At 34.9% G+C, this 21620-nt stretch overlaps 1 protein-coding gene across 3 annotated transcripts in view; it reads left to right on the forward strand.

The window, feature by feature from the left end:
* Positions 1 to 21620, forward strand: part of Ome (omega) — a 63259-nt gene that overhangs the window by 17526 nt on the left and 24113 nt on the right. The window contains exon 1 of one of the 3 annotated variants that reach the window (XM_064036546.1): positions 15637 to 15813. The exons of 1 other annotated variant lie outside the window; for it this stretch is intronic. The gene's annotated coding sequence lies outside the window, so the exon portion shown is untranslated. Of the gene's footprint in view, positions 1 to 15636; positions 15814 to 18282; positions 18379 to 21620 lie in introns of those variants that run through there. One more of the 3 variants, XM_064036545.1, reaches the window with a different exon arrangement.

Raw genomic sequence — 21620 nt, forward strand, 5'->3', positions numbered from 1 at the left:
TATTACACATACAAACCTTCCTCTTCAATCACTCTATCTTTGAATAGAATAATATATTGCATCAAAATCTATTGCGTAGTTTGGAAGAGTTAAGCTTTCATAGGGACGTAAGGATATAAGGACTGAAAAAGCGACTTAGTCTTATACTATGTAGTGATGCACAAATAGTATCCAAACGGGTGGTCAAGTCCGGTTTAATCAGTAGAATAAAGTTATTTAAGTTGTTTGTCAGATTTCACAGAGTTCTCATCTTAAGGCACATCAGGCTTGTTAGCCAGGACAGTTGACAGTCATTGGTGATGATAGATTGATGCCAGCACATCTCTAATTCCACAGGATTATATTTCAAAGCAAGATGTATTATCCTGGCCATTAGATGATGTCTGTGCAAGTACTCACGACAAGTATTTGCATTAAATGGGCTCTGAACTTGACTGAACTGATTTGAAAAATCTTTCAGTGGTGGAAAAGCTACGTTATTTATAATAAAAAGATAGGTTTTCCTTATATACCATACGTGCCAAAGTAGTTTAATTCACTAGGCAGTCGTAGGCTTACAGGACTGATATCTTTTTTCCCCAGTGGTTAACAATGTTCCACCCATAACAAAAATTGAAGTTTAGGGTATAAGCTATCATTTCATGTGCAAATGGATATTATTGGCTATGCCGGTTAAAGTCACTGGAACAGCGGAATAGTTACACCAACTGTTTTTTTTTTATATGGCACATGCACCTTCTGTGACCTGTTCTGACAGTTATTGACAATAATATAATGCACTTAACAGCCCCCCCATACAAAATGAAGTGGTTCAAGTCCATGGGCTGTCCTATCCTATCAAGTGTCATATCTTCGTTCTCCGGTGGTTTACAATATTTTGCCCATAATAAAAAATGAAGCTTATGACATAAGCTATCATTTGATGTGCAAATGGTTTTTATTGGATATAAGGGTTAGACTCACCGGAACGGCGGAATACGTAAACCATACGTTGTAAATACTACCTGCTAAATATTTTTTTTTTTAAATAAACTCGGAAAATATGGGCACAGACACCTTCTGTGACCTGTTCTGACAGTTATTGACAATAATAATGCACTTAACAGCCCCCCCATACAAAATGAAATGGTTCAAGTCCATGGGCTATCCTATCCTATCAAGTGTTATATCTTCGTTCTCCGGTGGTTTACAAAGTTGTGCCCATAACAAAAAATGAAGCTTAGGGTATAAGCTATCATTTGATATGCGAATGGTTTTTATTGGATATACCGGTTAGACTCACCGGAATGGCGGAATACGTACACCATACGATGTAAATACTACCTGTTAAATATTTTTTTTTATAAATAAACTCGGAAAATATGGGCACAGACACCTTGTGTGATATGTTCTGACTAATATGGACAATAATATAATGCACTTAAACATCGCTCCCATACAGAATGAAGTGGTTGAAGTCCTTAGGCTGTCCTATGCTATCAAGTGTCATATCTTCGTTCTCCGGTGGTTTACAAGGTTGTGCCCATAACAAAAAATGAAGCTTAGGGTATGAGCTATCATTTGATATGCAATTGATTTTCATTGGTTATGTCGGTTAGACTCACCAGAACGGCGAAATACGTACACCATACGTTGTAAATACTACCTGCTAAATAATCTTTTTTTTTTCAATAAACTTGGAAAATATGGGCACAGACACCTTTTGTGACTCGTTCTGACAATGATTGACAATAATAATGCACTTAAACATCCCTCCCATACGCACTGAAGTGGTTCAAAGCCATGGGCTGTCCTATGCTATCAAGTGTCATATCTTCGTTCTCCGGTGGTTTACAAGGTTGTGCCCATAACAAAAAATGAAGCTTAGGGTCTAAGCTATCATTTGATATGCGAATGGTTTTTATTGGATATACCGGCCAATTTTACCCATCATCCTTTCTAGTATCTGTTGAGACCCCCTCACTTATCTAAAATACAAAATTTCATTAATATACCTATTGTAGGTCTTGAGATATTGACGTCAGAAAATCGCTATTTTTACTATACACTCACTGACTGATTCACTTATTCACTGACTCACTCATCAAAAACCTAGACCACTTCCAATGGTCGTATTGACTTGAAATTTGGCATGGAGGTAGGTCTTTATGTCAAGGTAAAGGGAAAAATCTGAAAATGGCCAAGTGTGAGTCGGTTTCAAAATAATGAAGGTGTTTTATACCCGGTGTAAATTTATACCCCTAAGGAACTAAAACGAACTAAATTTATCTATATTTATATAATATATCTTCGAATGGTACAAAGGTTTGTATTTAGTCAAAGTAAAGTAAAAATCTGAAAACGGCCAAGTGTGAATCACTTTCGAAAATAACGAATGTGTAACTTTGATCCACGAACATAATATATGATAACATGTCATGTCAGTCAGTTGGTAAATCTAGTCCATTTAGTTAATCTAGTTCATTTCTTTGTAAGAAACATAGTGCATATTAAAAAATTTAAAAAATAGTATAAATGAGACATTTCTTTAACTAACTTCATCATAAGAAAAAAATAAAATAAACAATCTTACAAAAATAAATGAAATCCCACCCAAAACAAAAATGTGAAAGACTGCCAAGTTCGATAATATGGGAATGCTTCGCCTATAAAAGAAGTGAGATCTGAATAAAAATAGTTACTTTTTAATGATGATTACTTGGCAAGTTTTAATAGAAAATTAAATACTTGATTCATTGCGTTTAGTAGGTTTATAACAAGGTGTATGAAAACTTGCCAAGTAACATCATTAAAAAGTAACTATTTTTAACTGAGGTATGTGTATGGAACTTGGTACTTATTCAGATCTCACTTCTTTTATAGGCGAAGCATTCCCATATTATCGAACTTGGCAGTCTTTCACATTATTGTTTTGGGTGGGATATTATTTACATAGCGCAGGCAGGCCCGCTCCTCTTGACAAATGAATGAGCTTGTTAACAGGCGTGACCAATGACGCGTGCTAAATGGGTTTCACGTCAATGAAGCTAGTTAAATGATGTGTTAACGTTAGCTGATACATCATCTGCTAATGTAATAGAAGAAAGAAAGGATAAATATTTATTGGCACAAGATAGACACAAATAGGTACTAAAAGTAAAATGGTTGATAAAGGTTCAGCATTATGCAAGAAAGCTAGAGTCTGACAACTGATGCCTTTCATAATAGTCTAGTATATTTTGTGGATTTTTAAATGGCAGCTGAATTAAAATGATAAGCAAAATTGAAATTGAAAAAACTCTAGGATAAAAATGATTGGAAAAAATTGAAGAAACCTCTTGGATAAGCCCATTTTATGGGATCTTAAATTTCTCCAGTAACATACGAAAGTTCTTCGAATATTTGCAACATTAGGTAGGATACTTAACACACAAGCCCTCAAACTTTCCGATATTATTTTCTCCTCAGATTTTCACAGTCCATTACGCTTTCGGAACACTTTATTCGCAAACACGACGGAGAAACAATCAAATATCTCGCGCCTTTTACATAACAGTGTTCCTGAACGAAGGTTCTATTTGTCAAACATGTTTACAAACAGTTGTTTGACAGACGGTAGTATGTAATGAAAGGCAAAGATGTGCTTTTGTTTTAAATGTATGGCTATGTAATTTTCTGTATATGATTTACATATGAAAAACTTAACAATAATTACATAGACAATATAATTTCGCAATAGCAATTTTATTTATAATGACAAAAACCTACCTATTGTACCTACAAGCACTTACAACATCATCAAAGAATTTCACGACCAATTCTGTAACAGGAATCACTTCAATTTAATTAATTGGCAGCCGTTAACATAGCAACACGAGTCGTTTTGATTAATTGCTTCGTTAAAACAACGCAGACGGCCAAATCCTAAGAAAGTGAAATCCATTCGAATCGAGATTAGAGGCGTAAAATGTTCGACAGAAGACACGACACTGGAATTACTCAGCACCTTAATTATCCACACGGCACTCGTGATTGATTTCATTTGCAATTTGTCCAAACATCGAGCTTCATTTGTTCATGCTGACATAATAAATGAAGTTGTGACTGTCATCGAAAGAAATTGTATTACGTAACCAGGGTGCAGATTTTGCAATCAAAAAAATTATACCAATTAAAAAGCACCCAAACTAATTTAGTGGTAGACCGACTATTGTAACGAGGGGACGTAATTAGTGAATTTCTAGTAAATTGGATAGCGTATGGGTTCTGTGCGAAGAGAGAGAAAATTCAATTGTAAGAAATTACGTCTAGTTACCAAAGTTTCATTCGTCATACCTGTCTACTGTTGAAACTTTCATCATAACTAATTGGGAGAACCTCACGTCGAAGTCATGTCGTGTGGTTGCTAGGAAACTTTTCATAATATAATTCTCTGATTTACTTCTGAGGTAACGAAGTTGACGGAAAATTATTCATTTTATCTTCACCAGTATTGTCAGCATTTTGTATGGTATAAATATGTACTTTTTTAACAAAGCTACACGAAGAAATATTCCATACCAGATACTCAGTATTCCTATTAGTATTTACTCCTTGATTCCTGCATTTAGAGCTCACAGCTATCCCAGAGGATATCTCGGGGTTTGACCTAAGGGTCTCTAGTTCAATTTGGGACGTGAATAATACCCAGTGTTGATAATTCGATAAGATTCGGACGGAGCGAGTCCGACGGTCGGGTCCCACTAACTGCCATAATGTAACGAAATAAACACAGTATGGGCTCTGTGGAATAGTTTCCTTTATTGAACACTGCGGGGGTATTTTCTCGTCATTTATGTTTCTAAAACCTTTTTCTCCTGTGCAAACAATCACCTTAGCCTTTCTTTTTCGTAAATATCTTGGATCGACTTTTAATTTTTGAAAAACCGGCCAAGTGCGAGTCGGACTCACGCACGGAGGGTTCCGTACCGATTTATAAAACGGACAAAAAATCACGTTTGTTGTATGGGAGCCCCCCAAAATTATTATTAAATTCTAGTTTTCAGTATTTGTTGTTATACAGAAAAAATAATACATCATCTGTGAAAATTTCAACTCTCTAACTATCACGGTTCATGAGATACAGCCTGATGACAGACGGACGGGCGGACGGACGGACGGAAAACAATAGGGTCCCGTTTTACCATTTGGGTACGGAACCCTAAAAACCAACCATCATTATCATTATCATTAGCACGGAGCAAATGTTTAGATTTTCGCGACCCTAGTTACCGCAACAATCATTGTCAAGATTAGTGGATGGGTAATCTTGACAATGATTGTTGCGGTGGCCTTGGAAAATGCAGCATCAGCTTGATCCTTCGACCCGTGTATTAGTTACTGAGCTAGAAACTAGCGTAGATACAAATAATGTTTGGCAATTAGTGTAGCCTTAGAAAGACGCCACAGGTATGACTCGTGCCGGCCATTATAATAAAAAGACCGCAGATAGTAGAAGGAAAACTGAGAAATATTTCAGTGTAGATTCTCTTAAATCACGATAATAACGTTTGATCTGAAGAAATTCTTATTATATGATGCAGGTATAATAACTTCTCATTGGTGGACAATTTAATGCTGAAAATGAAACCTTAGTTTTTGAGATGGTTTTAAATATTTTAGATATGACAAAGGCACATCAACAGGCTGTTATACATGCTCTTCGTTCGGAGATTCTTATATTCATTCATCAACCGTACCCGAACAAAAAAATCCCACAGTGTAATAGAAATTGGTCCTAGAAGCAAATGATGATAAAGATAGTCCGTTTGCCGCTAATCAGATGCATTCAGAATATTAACTACTCCTAACCTATCATTACATCATCTCGACCATGACTCATGTTAATTAGAAAATCGGTTCAGAATCTGCGAGTTTATGTTTACAGATACCAGAAACGTAAATGTTTGTTCCTATTGTTCAATTCAATTGCTTGTTATTATATCGTATTTTTATATGCTACTAGCGTTAAAATGATTTGGATTTACTAATCATAATGCAGTAAATATTATGATTGCGATTCTTCCATTTTACGGAAGGAATTTTAAATTGGTGGGTACAGACTGCCATTTCAAGGTCTTTGCCAGTCGCTATTTATTAACAGAAGCCAGAAATTTCGACAACTAGCATCACCAACGGGTGTTAAGTTGATAGGTGTTGAGGAGGGCAGACCCTACAAAGGGCAGACAAAACCCTGATAGTGAACCATTTGCATCTAGTTAGATGGAGTGTTATAGCACATCTGATCTGCCTGGCCCTATTGCCAAAACATATTTTATAGGCACATCTCATCTGGCTAGCCTTTTCCCAACTATATTAAGGCTAACAAAGCCAGGCAGCTGAAATGTGCATCAAAAATACATCACGTCATGGTTTACAAACTTTTTAATGTCGCTACGAACATCAGTGACACACACATGATATTTATATCACAGCAGCACAATTAAAATTTAATATTGTAAATACAAGTTGTTCTACTTGTATTTGTATGGTGTAGTAAAAATGGGTCGTGCGTGAGCTGTGGTTCCATTGTAACTTAAAAGTGAAGGGCGTCGTGTAATTACATTGACATATACAAATTTTAATTTCAACGAACAGTGTCTTATGGTTGAATGAATTCGGCTTAGTTGTCTAGTACCTATGGATATGAAGAACATTGTATTTTTATTCCTAAATATGTAAAATCTGTGATGTCCTGCAAATGTGAAGATACATAATGACAACTTTGTCTTTTCCTTAAGGTATCTCTTTCCTTAACAATACCTCCTTTCTATCCATTTTCTCTTTAGCAATATCCATCAATTTTATTACTACCAACGCGCCATAAAATGGCTGTATTCTGATACAAACATCTGGTATATTATTTAAACAATAAAACATTTTATTAATTGCTCAATTTATTGTTTATAGGTTTATACAGCTTCGAGCGCTATTGCTGATTATGCCAGGGAAAGAAAGGTGAAGATCAATACTGGATTTAAAATTAGCGCACTTTCCAAATATTGCACTATAGAAGAGAAAATAAATCCTTTAATTAATGAGTGTTCCTGTGGTGTGGTACCAGGAATACCTAGAGGTTTTCTGGAGGCTAGCCACACGTTCTGACCGAAGGAACATAACGGATATGGTTACAGGAAGGTGAAGTACATACCAAATGAGTGTTCTTGAGGACCCTTTCCTGTATGTATTAGTGTGTTTGTGGACTGAATTATTTGTTAACAAACTACAGTACTAAACCTTCTGTAAGAGTCAAAGAAGATCATGTTTATGTTCAGCTGAATGATGTTAACTTAACGTGAAAAGTACACTGTTATTTGTACCATTTAACACTTATAACTTCTAAATAAATACTTATGACAATACTCCATAAGTCTCTCTTTCTTGACTGTTTCCACACCAGATTTTGTTCGCGAAAAGTAGATTAAACCGGCCGAACAAATTGCTTTATTTGTCGACGCGACGATCACAATAGTATTAATCTTCTTTTCCACGGAATTAATATTACTTTGTCAAGGCGACGAGGTTATAAAGCTGTGTTCTCACGTCTCAACTGGTGTTTTCAGTATTGTAGGCTTAGGTTGTATTGAAGTATGAGTGCCTATCTAATGTTAAGTGACAAATATTTACTTACTTGTTCACACTAATAAAAAAATCCGTTTTACATATTTAGTAAATGTGATAAAAACACTACATTTTTGTCATTACCACTTTAACCTTTCTCCGTTACATTCAGAAAAAAATGTTTTTAACATGCTTTTACTAGGTCGATTTGTATGTAATGGAATCTAGGTAACTAATTTAACCATCTTCCAAGGATCATTCATGAAAATTGGCAACTGTATGAAGTTCGGATGACATTACCACTTTTCGCCCGGAAATATTGTTACCAAGTGTGAACATAGCGAATAGTGGTAGTGTCCAGGTTTTTATTATTCATGTTTCTTAGCTTGTTTTGTTTTGTCGCGCGTCCGATATTCGACAGGAAATGAGAATAGTCTTCATGCTCTATTTAATATTATGATGATTAGTTATGTCAATGGCTCTGTTGTAGTGTGTAATAATATGACACATGATGATCAAACTTATGTGTATATTTTTGTTAAATTATCAAGAAAGCTGTGAAGCAAAACCATCAAGTATTTACCTGTAATCGAGTCATCCATAAAGTCAGTCATTGTTATGATTGCACCTCAGAAGTCGGCAAGTGGATTTAAGTCAAGTCTGACATCATGACATGCTAGGAGATTAGACCTGCTCTTTATCAAAAAAAAGAAGACAAAATAATATAATATTTCAAATCTAAAAGTTTACCAACAAACAGCATGTTACGTTATTTTTTTTCTCAATATAAATAAGTAGGTACATATTCGGTTGCTCTATCAAGTGCATTAAAGAGAGTCGTCAACATAACTCGCATGTTCAAAGTAAAGTTTTGCTATTCATCCGTTCTGTTCACGTCAACTCACTTACCGGGGCAGGTAGTGAGGTATGCAACATTCATGCGGCCTTTCCCCCGAGATCACTGGCTCTAGGACCATATCCGTAGACAACAGTTTCAAGTTTGAATTTTTAAATCTCAATAGTCGTTTAGAATAATGGAGTCTTGTGAACTTGTAAAGTACGGTTAGGTAAGTTTAATAGCTGTGATATTTCCTCGTGGTGAATTTTAGCTTTATTATGTAGACGTCCTATGGGTAAAAATCAAAGACTATAAAACCACTTGACTGCGCATACAGTGCCCCGACGCTCGCCAAAAGTTAGTGATTTTGCGCGTACTATAAGGCTACGATCAGTACGATCCTTTAGTAGCGACCGTGAACTAACCAATAGTAGCCGCGGATTATGCGGCGTCCCCCCGCCCGCAGTGGTGAGTCGTGTTCTTAGAAGAAATTGGCGAGTGCGCTCTCTAGTTTCCATTTTACGGAAGGAATTTTAAATTGGTGGGTACAGACTGCCATTTCAAGGTCTTTGCCAGTCGCTATTTATTAACAGAAGCCAGAAATTTCGACAACTAGCATCACCAACGGGTGTTAAGTTGATAGGTGTTGAGGAGGGCAGACCCTACAAAGGGCAGACAAAACCCTGATAGTGAACCATTTGCATCTAGTTAGATGGAGTGTTATAGCACATCTGATCTGCCTGGCCCTATTGCCAAAACATATTTTATAGGCACATCTCATCTGGCTAGCCTTTTCCCAACTATATTAAGGCTAACAAAGCCAGGCAGCTGAAATGTGCATCAAAAATACATCACGTCATGGTTTACAAACTTTTTAATGTCGCTACGAACATCAGTGACACACACATGATATTTATATCACAGCAGCACAATTAAAATTTAATATTGTAAATACAAGTTGTTCTACTTGTATTTGTATGGTGTAGTAAAAATGGGTCGTGCGTGAGCTGTGGTTCCATTGTAACTTAAAAGTGAAGGGCGTCGTGTAATTACATTGACATATACAAATTTTAATTTCAACGAACAGTGTCTTATGGTTGAATGAATTCGGCTTAGTTGTCTAGTACCTATGGATATGAAGAACATTGTATTTTTATTCCTAAATATGTAAAATCTGTGATGTCCTGCAAATGTGAAGATACATAATGACAACTTTGTCTTTTTCCTTAAGGTATCTCTTTCCTTAACAATACCTCCTTTCTATCCATTTTCTCTTTAGCAATATCCATCAATTTTATTACTACCAACGCGCCATAAAATGGCTGTATTCTGATACAAACATCTGGTATATTATTTAAACAATAAAACATTTTATTAATTGCTCAATTTATTGTTTATAGGTTTATACAGCTTCGAGCGCTATTGCTGATTATGCCAGGGAAAGAAAGGTGAAGATCAATACTGGATTTAAAATTAGCGCACTTTCCAAATATTGCACTATAGAAGAGAAAATAAATCCTTTAATTAATGAGTGTTCCTGTGGTGTGGTACCAGGAATACCTAGAGGTTTTCTGGAGGCTAGCCACACGTTCTGACCGAAGGAACATAACGGATATGGTTACAGGAAGGTGAAGTACATACCAAATGAGTGTTCTTGAGGACCCTTTCCTGTATGTATTAGTGTGTTTGTGGACTGAATTATTTGTTAACAAACTACAGTACTAAACCTTCTGTAAGAGTCAAAGAAGATCATGTTTATGTTCAGCTGAATGATGTTAACTTAACGTGAAAAGTACACTGTTATTTGTACCATTTAACACTTATAACTTCTAAATAAATACTTATGACAATACTCCATAAGTCTCTCTTTCTTGACTGTTTCCACACCAGATTTTGTTCGCGAAAAGTAGATTAAACCGGCCGAACAAATTGCTTTATTTGTCGACGCGACGATCACAATAGTATTAATCTTCTTTTCCACGGAATTAATATTACTTTGTCAAGGCGACGAGGTTATAAAGCTGTGTTCTCACGTCTCAACTGGTGTTTTCAGTATTGTAGGCTTAGGTTGTATTGAAGTATGAGTGCCTATCTAATGTTAAGTGACAAATATTTACTTACTTGTTCACACTAATAAAAAAATCCGTTTTACATATTTAGTAAATGTGATAAAAACACTACATTTTTGTCATTACCACTTTAACCTTTCTCCGTTACATTCAGAAAAAAATGTTTTTAACATGCTTTTACTAGGTCGATTTGTATGTAATGGAATCTAGGTAACTAATTTAACCATCTTCCAAGGATCATTCATGAAAATTGGCAACTGTATGAAGTTCGGATGACATTACCACTTTTCGCCCGGAAATATTGTTACCAAGTGTGAACATAGCGAATAGTGGTAGTGTCCAGGTTTTTATTATTCATGTTTCTTAGCTTGTTTTGTTTTTGTCGCGCGTCCGATATTCGACAGGAAATGAGAATAGTCTTCATGCTCTATTTAATATTATGATGATTAGTTATGTCAATGGCTCTGTTGTAGTGTGTAATAATATGACACATGATGATCAAACTTATGTGTATATTTTTGTTAAATTATCAAGAAAGCTGTGAAGCAAAACCATCAAGTATTTACCTGTAATCGAGTCATCCATAAAGTCAGTCATTGTTATGATTGCACCTCAGAAGTCGGCAAGTGGATTTAAGTCAAGTCTGACATCATGACATGCTAGGAGATTAGACCTGCTCTTTATCAAAAAAAAGAAGACAAAATAATATAATATTTCAAATCTAAAAGTTTACCAACAAACAGCATGTTACGTTATTTTTTTTCTCAATATAAATAAGTAGGTACATATTCGGTTGCTCTATCAAGTGCATTAAAGAGAGTCGTCAACATAACTCGCATGTTCAAAGTAAAGTTTTGCTATTCATCCGTTCTGTTCACGTCAACTCACTTACCGGGGCAGGTAGTGAGGTATGCAACATTCATGCGGCCTTTCCCCCGAGATCACTGGCTCTAGGACCATATCCGTAGACAACAGTTTCAAGTTTGAATTTTTAAATCTCAATAGTCGTTTAGAATAATGGAGTCTTGTGAACTTGTAAAGTACGGTTAGGTAAGTTTAATAGCTGTGATATTTCCTCGTGGTGAATTTTAGCTTTATTATGTAGACGTCCTATGGGTAAAAATCAAAGACTATAAAACCACTTGACTGCGCATACAGTGCCCCGACGCTCGCCAAAAGTTAGTGATTTTGCGCGTACTATAAGGCTACGATCAGTACGATCCTTTAGTAGCGACCGTGAACTAACCAATAGTAGCCGCGGATTATGCGGCGTCCCCCCGCCCGCAGTGGTGAGTCGTGTTCTTAGAAGAAATTGGCGAGTGCGCTCTCTAGTGGTTATTTACTTTATGGTAAAAATACACGTATTTTTTATTGACTTCGTCAATTATTCCCAATTAATGGATCACACAATTCATTTAAGTTCTTCATACCACCCAAAACAAAAATGTGAAAGACTGCCAAGTTCGATAATATGGGAATGCTTCGCCTATAAAAGAAGTGAGATCTGAATAAGTACCAAGTTCCATACACATACCTCAGTTAAAAATAGTTACTTTTTAATGATGTTACTTGGCAAGTTTTCATACACCTTGTTATAAACCTACTAAACGCAATGAATCAAGTATTTAATTTTCTATTAAAACTTGCCAAGTAATCATCATTAAAAAGTAACTATTTTTAACTGAGGTATGTGTATGGAACTTGGTACTTATTCAGATCTCACTTCTTTTATAGGCGAAGCATTCCCATATTATCGAACTTGGCAGTCTTTCACATTTTGTTTTGGGTGGGATTTCATTTATTTTTGTAAGGTTGTTTATTTTATTTTTTCTTATGATGAAGTTAGTTAAAGAAATGTCTCATTTATACTATTTTTTAGATTTTTTAATATGCACTATGTTTCTTACAAAGAAATGAACTAGATTAACTAAATGGACTAGATTTACCAACTGACTGACATGACATGTTATCATATATTATGTTCGTGGATCAAAGTTACACATTCGTTATTTTCGAAAGTGATTCACACTTGGCCGTTTTCAGATTTTTACTTTACTTTGACTAAATACAAACCTTTGTACCATTCGAAGATATATTATATAAATATAGATAAATTTAGTTCGTTTTAGTTCCTTACGGATATAAATTTACACCGGGTATAAAACACCTTCATTATTTTGAAACCGACTCACACTTGGCCATTTTCAGATTTTTCCCTTTACCTTGACATAAAGACCTACCTCCATGCCAAATTTCAAGTCAATACGACCATTGGAAGTGGTCTAGGTTTTTGATGAGTGAGTCAGTGAATAAGTGAATAAGTGAATCAGTGAATAAGTGTATAGTAAAAATAGCGATTTTCTGACGTCAATATCTCAAGACCTACAATAGGTATATTAATGAAATTTTGTATTTTAGATAAGTGAGGGGGTCTCAACAGATACTAGAAATTTGATATGCGTAAATAAAATAGATTTTGAGTTACAGGGGGGTCGAATTTGGCCCGAAATGGTTCGTGTAATATAACCCACGGCCGGTGTGTCGCTTTTTTGCTCGAACTTGGCGGACACACTGCCGTGTGTCTAGATACATATAATTCACCGCACTCTTTTAATGCGAAACCGACTTCACCTTGCATTTTTTAGCCCTGAAATAGATAAAAAAGTAGGTTGGAATACCGATTACGGTTCTGAAAAGTAACGACACCTCATAAAAATAATTATGTAGAATTTTAAACAAAAAACGTGTTAAGATTATCACCACAAATTAAAAAGACTGCGCTGGTTGAAATTTTTAGACTAATTATTTTAATGAATATTATACCAGAGAAAAATTATAAGCAGACGAGCAATCCTTATGGAAGTGGGTCTAATCATATTAACTCATTACATCTAGTGGGAACTGACCTAATTCAGTTACGAGTTCCCGAGGTGTTCGCGGGAACTTAAGCGGATTATGTACTGCAAATTACTTTATCATCATATTTAATGGTAATGTTATAAAAACAGGTGCTGGCTCTGGCAGCTGTAAAATGGGTTTTAGAAGTACAGCTGTTGTTAATGCGGTTGGTTTTAAGATAGGTGGCCATTTTATTGAAACAGACGGGGATAGTTTTGGTCAAAGGTGTACAGTTGGAAATGTACATATATGTAATAGCTTCATGTATTTAGAAAATACAATAATTATGTATAACTGGTGGCCTACATTCCAAGGGAACAACTATAAGCCTTCATACTAACCTTTCAGTGCATGATTGCTTAACAATTAAATATGAACCATATAAATAGTACAGGGCCAACATCGTCACCCAGTGGTTGCCACAGGATGGTCATCGCAGGCGGGGCAGGCCCCGAAAGAGATGGCGGGATGACCTGGATGCCAACAACTCTGATTGGTGGGAGGTCTCAAAAGATCGAGAGGTGTGGAGACAAAATGGGGAGGAATTTGCCCAGCAGTGGTACAGTACGGGCTAAGAAAAAAATAAATAATAAATAGTACAGATTTTGAGGATAACGACGCTAGCGACGACAGCTTGCTGAAGGTACAGTTTTAATCTTTGCATTTGAAGGACAGGTAGGATAATTTCTTGCTGGTTCTTCTCCGTGAGACACTTTGGAACAATTGGAACCGTGTCGACGTTTCTAAAGAGCTTTCATAGGCCTATTCTGAAATAATAAAAAACTTTGACTAAGGTTACTACCATACTAAGTAAGGCCATACAATGCCGGTGAAATCGCAGGACCTACCTACCCTAGTTGGTATATTATGGGTTAAACAACATTCCAGTGATGTTCTGCTAACGATGATAGTTCAGTAATTAGGTAACGCATCCTCTGCAAACTGCTTATCTCTCATTTATCTTTAGAGGGTTGTACTTCGCCGTGGTAATGAGGATTTTCCTGGAATATCTTTCATGAGTGTTATTAAGGTTTCTTATTTCAATAAAATTTCTATTTAAATAAGGAAAGGTTATTTTTCTGACGTAATTTTAATAACGTTCGTAGGTATAATGATAGGAAAGAAGAGTTATTTGGCAGTCGTAGAAAAGTAGTTGTCAACTTAATACATAGGTCTGAAATGTACATATAAATACGTATAATACAATATAGTACTTAAAAAAAATAATGTTAAATAGGTAACATATAACAGGATTTTTAAGTGGCCTTTCAAACTGGCTTTACTTTAAAATTCTCCTATATTGGTTAAATGATCTAATTAATACTCTAGATCCAAACACAATGAGTACGACAGAATTAGATTTCACCCAGTCAATAGCAATGCATAGAGCTCAAGGTTTTTTTACTAAAGAATAAACTAGTTTTATTCAGTTAAGTTAAAAAAGAAAAATGGCATCTAAGTAACCGTGAACTTATTGGAGAAAAAATACACAATAAACTGAACTTGTCTTTCTATTATCCCGTTTGTGTAACTTACCTATAAGGTAAAAAGAGTTATAAAGGAATCATGAAGTTCAGCAATAGAGTTATGATGTCAGTCAATGAACTTTTGTACTTTTAGCGCTTTCAAACTAGTGGAGTTTCCACTAGGTTCTTTCGAGCGGTGAAATCCGCTGTTGTGTTCGTCCTATAGTGAAATACAGGGTTCAAAATTCAAATAATTTTCATTCCTTATTCAATCCCAACCAAATTCAAAAAAGTAAAGGTGCGTTTTGAAAACCACCTGCCGACTGCTACTGCCGACGACACTTGCAGCCATTTCTTGAATGTGTCGTGTGGTCAATATCTGTGTGTGGTCGACAGCACGAGCTGCTGCCCCTTAGATCTAAAACGGTTTTATGTAGCTGAACTACTGGTCTTTATGTTATTTACATGAAATGGGGCAGATTTTAATGCAGTCGCGGCATGTGAGGTCGGCAGTTGCAGTCGGCACCTAGTTTTCAAAACGTACCTTTACTTTTTTGCAGCTAGCATTTAAAACGTACGTTACGTCATCTTCGAATTTTAAAATTTCAATGCATTTTTAAAAATGAATACTGTTAATGGAAACAAGAGCCTATCAAGTGGTTGTACTAGATTTGCAGTTCAATAAAACAATGGTATATCAACAATATGAGATAAGCAGCACTCATAAGTAAGATTACCAAGCAAAGTGATGAGATAAATTCATTGTCAGTACAGTTCTCTAGTAGATTACATCAGTTTAACTGTGGAATATAAGGAAAAAATATTTCTTGAGAAACAAAAATATATTTTTCTTATTTTTTTATACCTAGCTTGTCTTTATCTGTAGCCACAAATAACGTTGAATTTAAAGAGTATTTTAGTTATTTCTGTTTGTGAATTAGTTTTCAACATGGATTCACAAGTGGTAAGTTTTATTTTGTGAAAGACGTTTTTGTAATGCAATATTTTTAAACTTCTTAAAATTATTTTCAGATATCGAAAATAATGTAATTTAAGTAAGTAATTCTAGATTACATTAGTAGATATGTTCATAATACCACTTTTAACTTGGTGTTCACTCGAAGATACTGATACAGCCAAAACTCTCAAGTGTAAGGAGAACGCGTTGCAGTTTTTCTAGTTTAATCTCTAACCAATATAGTAATACTTACAAATTAATCTGGTTACGTCAGTTCTATTAGATGGTCAAATCAATTAAAAGAGCATTTAAGTTCATTACAGTCACGTCAATTTATTGGACCATTGGCATTTTCTTCATAGTTTTCATAAGAATCGGTAGATACCTTTTGTTAGTGTTATTATTGACTTATCCACTTTAAATAGCAGGAGCGATGGTTGCAATACAAAGGTAGGTTCTTAATTGTGAAAAAACACTGAAATATAGAGGTTTTCTATTGTGAATTTCGTGATGTGAACATTTTTAATTGCCTACTTATGTCTCTTATTTATACGATACATAAATAGTCTAAAGTAATTATGGCATATAGGTCTTAACACGATAATTTTATACACGGAATAATTTTTTTATGTCGAGAAATATGTCCGATGCTTGCGAATAAATCATTTGCGGCATTCTATAATTATTTATTTAGCTGTATTCCGCTAACCACAGGGAAGACCCTACACATACCATGTAAATATAAGATTATTAATACAGTGCCACTATAATGACGAGTCGGGGAACCACTCACATAATGACTCATACATAGCATCTAATGTTTCTTAACTTTGCTTTTGGTAATAATTGGCTTATTAATAATTAACAATGACTCCCTCGTCACGTACGGGATCCCTACATCAATAGTCATTACCTCAATTATCTGTCTACAAAACCCAGCTTTTTGTGATGCGAAATTATCAAATCGCCCTCTCGCTGTGAGTGCAGCGTGAGGGAGTGTCAGAGTCTTACTGACGAAAACCCATCATGTTCCTTTTTAAGCCCTTTCTGTACCAAGGCCACGGTAACTCTTCTGAACGATCCCACAGCACAAAACACACCTTGAGTCTCAATCACTTTTCACTATATATCGAAAAATAGAAAAATTTACTGTCAATTTTTTTTTCACATGTGACAATCGATTCTAACTTACCGGAATCGAAACAACGACGCACATTTGCATCAATTCCTATGCAAAACGTAATCGGCGTAATAGAAAGTGTATGTATCCATGTTACGTTATATGAGCACATCAAATTATTAATTCCAGTCAGCTCTAACGTATCGTGATGAAATCGATCGAGTGAAGACGAATGACAGACCAATTATGTCGATCCATCGGTATAGAATGTCAGTTTATTGAAAAATATAGGCTTCATTAATTACCGCAAGCTATTGAAGGATAAATAAGGTGGAACGTTATACAGACAGGAAAATCGAATTTTAGAACCATTCGATGTTCAGAATCGATATCTGAATAAATTCAATAAATATCGCTCGGATGATTTGATTCGCAATTTGTATTTTGAATAAAAATATTGGCTGAGGGATTCATGGGAAAGTGGTTTTCTGAACGATTACGAATTTATGTATTCGTTTGTCAAGTGTGTATCGAGAAATATATTTTTTTTTGGAACACCTGGGCTTACTGAGCATACATAGGTAGGTACGTTTCAAGAATTCAAATTTTGAATAAAGAATTTTGAATAATGTACCATTCCTATTCATGATCGTACAACCTATTTTTACGAACACTAATAAATATAAACGTAAGCGTTGATCAAGATGACCGTTAAATTATGAAATACATTGGTAATGACTTCGTCAAAAATCGTAGTAAATATTTGTTATCGATTACGACATAAAGACAAAGATACGAAGATAAACTAAAACATTAAAATGATAAATCAGAGCACATTGTATCTATCCTAGAAAATGTGTACAATCGTAACAGCAACAATTATGTAGTTACTTAATTAGTAAACTATCTCTCGTAGTTACAAGTAAACTATATTATAACATCATTATTTAACGTATTTGACAGTTTGGTTTGCGCTTTCAGAATATAATAACCAGTTAGTAAAGTTACGTTAGCACAGGAAACATCAGGGAACATTTTAGACAAGAATTTTTATTTTATTTTTTCTCAACTTTAATCAGAATTTATTATTTTCAGTTATTTTCAACAAATCCATTTAATTGTAAAGAGCCTGAATGTGTCCATGTATGTCCACAATAGGCATGATATATTTGATATCTTGCTGCTTTCTTTTTGAGTTTGAAATGAGTATGTAACAGTGAGAATAAGTGCAGATCATTTAGTTCGGGCTAAATCTTTTGATATAAAAATATTAAAACTATCTGAATTTTATTATTTTCTTATCACAATGATTAGAAATTAATGCTGCTATTATCTTTATGAATTGATAGATATCGTATAATCTCTTCTAGACCATTAAAATATTCAGTGTAACGGGGATTCGGCTTACGCCGGTCCTAAATTAATTTTCGGTTTTGTTAATCTGGACTGTGGTGAGTAAATATTCATAAAATATGAAATTAAGATGGTTAAGAGGTGTTATCATATGATGGTATGGTGAAATAGTGTATAATAATAATAAGAGACCTTATAATACTCAAAATTAAGGTTGAGACTCGATCGTACGTATTTTTTTAAAAGGTTCTAAGGCGACGTGATTGGACTGTATCGAGACGTATGTCTTAAATGGAATCATAGCAAGAATTTTATATTCTGTCTAAGATAGGTAAAACATGTTTTAACATGTCGATATTTTGACGTTGTGTTAAGATATGTATGTGTATATAAATTACTTAGCCTTAAGTAAACGGCACAAGTATAATCTGATATTTATTGAATATATTGAAGAGAGTAGTCAAGAGATCTCCTGAAAATATTTATAACATCTTGCAGTTTCTTCACAAGAATTCGCCTCAAAGGAAGAAAAGTGCGGATAACTAATAAATATGAAATCTTGACGTTCACTGGTGCGTAAACGCAATATCGAATTTTAGGGCAAAGGAAATTGTGTTCCAACCTAATTGAAGTGAAGAGTATCGGAATTTTATAAAGAACTAGCCGATTTCTCGAGGTTTCGCCCGCGTCTTGTGATAACTATTACCCGTACTTTGGAAAAGGTGAAGAAAAACATCTTGAGGAAACCTGGACTATAAAGTCTGAAATCACCAACCCGCATTGAGCAAGCGTGGTGATTGATGCTCAATCCTTCTCCGTGTGAGAGGAGGCCTGTGCCCAGCAGTGGGACGATGAAAAGGCTGTAACAGATAACAGGTACTTTGATAAAATATAGCCTATGTTACTCGGGAAGAATGTAGCTTTCCAACAATGAAAGGATTGATCAAATTGGTTCAGTGGTTTCTGGAGCCTTTAGGATACAAACAAACAAAAAATGTTCCCTCTTCTTTATTTTAGTACAGACTAAGCGATCTGTAATATAAAATGATTCCTTTGGGAATTTCAATGACTTTGATCGCGATACTAGCTATCGTTAGCTGACTATAGAATATGATAAGATAAATAGGTATTATTGGAGGTATTTATTATGAAATAGCACCTCAAAGATGTTGGTACTGGTATCGGTAACTTAGGCCAAAGAAAAGTGTAAGATTTTCATTTCAAGCCGTATTTCCTTGACAGCGTTCATCAAAATAGATTTAATTAAATTGGATCCATAGTTATTTTTACGCGATAATTATCAAAATTTATTGAATTAAAAAATATGTAGGTAGCTCTGCTGAACTAAATAGCCTAAACATATATTATCACTGTCAGACAACTGTGATTTCTATCACACCATGTCATTAAGTGATATGATTGGTTAACCAGACAGTAAGACTTTACACGCGATTCTATCAAGGCGAAATTCTTAAACGCTAAGGATGCGTCTACACGGTACATGTAGCTGGAGCAAGTTAAGAGGACGAATTGGAATTTTTGGCGCCAAGGATGTCAATTTTTCTCAGTAAATACAAAACGGATCAAAATACAACTTGGTTACCTGAAAGTTCATGATATTAACCTTATTTTGTTAGTTGTAGAAACATGATTAGGTAACTTTTATAACAGAGAAAAATATATCAAACATACCTCTTTTTAAAAAGAGATTCACATATTATGGGCAAACGGGACCGATTAAAGCCTCTTAACTTTTTTAGTAGTTGAGTATATACATACTCTTTAAAATTGTAGTAGGATTTTTTATCAAATTATCATTTCTAAATAATAAAATTACAAAACCATTTTGTCGCTTACGACTTTTAGTTATAAGCTAGCGCGCGTATTGTTATCCTCGCCCCACTCAGACGCTCCGAACCCTTTTGGCGCCTTAGATGCGCGTGCCGGTTATGGAATTATTGTTGACCACTTCCTCGCCTTAACATGCGCAAATGACAAGTGACAAGAGCACGCGGGTGGGTATTTCGCTTTGGTACATGCACGAGTCTCTGAACCCCCACGTTTTTAAAATGCATATCAATCAACATGCTACTTGCACCGTGTAAATGCACCCTAACCAATTTACCTATCTACCTATTTACAAGCAGATTAGTAAAATTTATTCTGTAGCCATAATTTCCATATCGATATCTTTCGTTAAGATAAGACAAACCAATATGATAAATAAGATTAAGATAGTTGGCGTCCGTCATTTTGAAATATTGAATACATTAAACCTCTTTTTTACGTAATGTTATTATTATTACATATTTCTCCTAGTTTTGATTCAAATGACTATAGGATGCAATCTTACAGTATTCTGACACTAGCGGATTTTCAGCGCGGTTTTTCCAAGGGGTTCAGTCGAGCGGTGTCGAGCGAATAGGTGCAACAGCAATCAATTAGCTATCAACTGCCAGTTTAGAGCATGACACGTGAAACCGCACGTCAGGATTTTTATCGCTGTATTAATGTATTATGTATTAAAAATACCGAGCGGAAAATCCGCTGTTATGGTGAACGCGCCATGCGCTGAAGGAATTGTGTATTTTCCCTTTGCACCTGTCAGTCGCATTGAATCGTCCTATTGTGCGAGACTTCATAAGATTTTATTTAAGAACCTAAATAAAAATTCGCGTCGTACGACGCGTTCGTCTCTTATGATAACTGATCCATCTTTATCATTTAGGTTATATATTGCATCTTTTGTTTGAAAAGTGTATACGTTATGAAAAATATGTAACTACAGTTAAAAGCAAAATATGTTTATTTAAATCTATTCTTTGCTATAATCAAAATTCAAAGCTAGAAACTTCCGCATACATTAATCTACCCAGCTTGAATTCCAATCTAGGTGCCTGAGTGCAATGTAAACTTAACTGGTTTCATTGTCTCAAGCAAATGACTTAAGTTTCTATAAAGTTAGCTTCCAAAATGTTAGTCCATTTAGTTTTAATAGTACTTGGATACTTGCTTGAGATGAAATTACAATTAATGTTAGGTTAGGTTAGTTATAGGCTGAAACATTGTTGCAAATAATGATTATAAAGTGCAAAATATCAATAAGCAAAACAAAATATGGGATAATAAATGAAAATAAGTTTCAACTAACATTTGGCACGTGCTTAAAGAAAATTTGTCTCCAAATTTTTGTACGCATGCAATGCTTAAATAAATGACAAACGTCTAAGTATTTAACATTTTTTTAGTAACACTGTCCTAATAGTTTTTCGTTATGTATAGGTAATATATGTTCTGAATAATAATAATGTTTCGTGAAAGTTAACAATCTGATTCCGGC

This window comes from Helicoverpa armigera, chromosome 10, assembly GCF_030705265.1.
Source record: "Helicoverpa armigera isolate CAAS_96S chromosome 10, ASM3070526v1, whole genome shotgun sequence".
Lineage (NCBI taxonomy): Eukaryota > Metazoa > Arthropoda > Insecta > Lepidoptera > Noctuidae > Helicoverpa > Helicoverpa armigera.